We start from the raw sequence: 2,303 nt of genomic DNA on the forward strand, positions 1-2,303 counted from the left end.
AGCCCCCCAGGTCCTTTTCTGCTGGGCACTTTCCAGCTACTCTGCCCCAGCCTGGAGCGTGGCTGGGGCTGTTTGGTTGTCGGTAGGAAGAGCTGTTCTATCAGATCAGTGTTGTGGATAAAGGCACATGGCTGAGCAGCTGGTTCCCTGTTTGCAATGTAAGGTTGAAAATGTGGCGCTACTTAATAATCCTAACAAAATACAAGTAGAAAAGAGTTAGAAAGTAAGACAGAAGAGGCAAGAAAGCCAGCTAGGAGAAAGTACCACCACCCATGGATCCAGCCAGCTGCCTGAGCTGAGGTGGGGCTGGTCTGGGGGCTGTGGGACGGATGAGGTGTGCGGTGGGTGACAGTGTTTTGTCACTGCCCAGTGGCTGTGGCCATCCCATGAAGTAGAATCCAGCCAGGATGGGGCCCAAAATGGAGCTCTGTGGGTACAGAGAGGGGTAAAGACGGGGATGGGGGACACCCAAGGGTGCCAGGAGAGCCTGGGGCATGCCAAAAGGTAGATGGAGAGAACACTGGAGTCACCACAGTCCGCTACAGTGGTGGCCCCCCTACCTCTCCCCCCCTGAGCCCCCAGTTCCCACCCAAATCTCACCCTTCCTTCCAGCTCTGCTGTCTCACCCTCGGGGAGGTGATGGTGGGGAAAAGAACAGGGAGAGAAGAAGGTCCCTCTCTGGGCGTGCCCTGCAGCCCCCACCCATGGGCTCCTAAAGGATAAAGCCTTTGCCTGAACAGGGGCTTGAACCCTGGACCCTCAGATTAAAAGTCTGATGCTCTCCCAGCTGAGCTATCCAGGCTCACAGATGAGGTTTTGGGGGGCAGTCAGGATGGGTGGTGAGGACCCCATTTCACTGTGGCACTGGTGGGACAACATGGGGACTCCCTTTGCCCTCTTCCACCCCCACATCACCCCAAGGAGGCCACCTCAGCACAGGACATCCTCCCTCCCACGAGGAGGAGCACCACTAGGACCTCTACCCTTCCCTGGCACCTCCTCCTGAGCAAGGGTGGGGTCACTGTGGGGGTGACAGTGGCCGGGCTGAAGAGGCGACGGAGGCATATGGGAGGAAGTGGCTTAGCAAAGGTGCCGTGCCCTATGAGGAGCCCACAAGCCCAGATGGGCTCCTAAAGGCTCCTACAGGCCACTGTGCCCTTGCTCTTGCCCTTCCTCCCAGGTCTGCAGGAACGAGCCCCTCTGCTCCTCATGGAAACCACCCTGCCAGCCCAGCCCAGCCCAACTCAGAAGGAGCTGGAGAAGATTAAAGCCAACCCCGAATGCTCAGGGGGCAGGGAACAGCCCAGCCCCTCAGAGAACCCCGTGGGGCCTCTTCAAACACCTCGTGTGTGCTAATTGGGTTCATTAAGAGCAACCAGCGAGGGCATCTGCCCACCCTTCCAATGGGTCTGGGGCCAGGATTAATGAGCTGGGGGATTAAAGGGATGACCACGTGCCTCGGAGAAGCCTTGGAAGGGGGAGCAGAGCTTGGTGTATATCAGGCCATGAGCTTAATTGTCCTGATTAATTAGAACCTGCTGCTTTTAACACGTCTGTTGGTGTGACCCTTCTGCTGCACCATGACACAGCCCCACGAAACCCCTGAAACCCACAAAGAGTTACTGTGCACCTCCCAAATCCCTCAGGGAAGCCCTACAAGGCCCCCAGACCACATGGAGAGGCACAGAGAGCCCAAACCTCTCAGAGGGGTCTTATGAGGTCCTCAGGCCCCAGAGGGCGGCATACAGAGACCCTCAGTCCCCATGGAGAGGTACAGAGAGACCTTAAACCCCTCAGAGAGGCTCTAAAAGGCCCCTGGACTCCATAGAGAGGGAGACAGAGACCCCAGGCCCCTCAGAGGGGTCTAAAAGCACCCCAGACCCAACAGTGGCACACAGAGACCTCAAAAAGCACACAGACTCCATGGAGAGGGACACAGAGACCTCAAACCCCTCAGAGTGAGCCTTGTAAGACCCCCAGACTCCACAGATAGGAGCACAAGACCCCAGACCCCTCAGGAAGGCCTCCATATGCCACAGTGACACCGAGATACCTCGAATGCCTCAGAGGGGTCCTACAAGAGCCCCAGATAACCCTCATAGAGACCCTAGAAGACACCCAGACCTCATGGAGGGGTGCACAGAAACCCCAAACCCCTCAGGTGGGTGCTACAAGGCCTCCAGACCCCACAGAGTGCCACGCAGAGCCCCCATGCGCCTCAGGTAGACCCTACGAGGCCGCAGACCCTACAGAGCCGCCCCTCCACCCTCCGAGGCGCGTTTCTGTCCCCGCTCCTCTTTCTG

General features: G+C 57.9%; 1 non-coding gene across 1 annotated transcript; it reads right to left on the bottom strand.

Moving 5' to 3' along the window:
• Window positions 1-729: 729 nt before the first annotated feature.
• On the bottom strand, window positions 730-802 carry TRNAK-UUU. Its single transcript has one exon. It is a non-coding gene; the product is annotated as a tRNA-Lys (tRNA).
• Between the last annotated feature and the right edge of the window lie 1,501 nt (window positions 803-2,303).

The sequence above is a fragment of the Merops nubicus genome, unplaced genomic scaffold (assembly GCF_000691845.1).
Source record: "Merops nubicus isolate BGI_N331 unplaced genomic scaffold, ASM69184v1 scaffold14788, whole genome shotgun sequence".
NCBI classification, from domain to species: domain Eukaryota; kingdom Metazoa; phylum Chordata; class Aves; order Coraciiformes; family Meropidae; genus Merops; species Merops nubicus.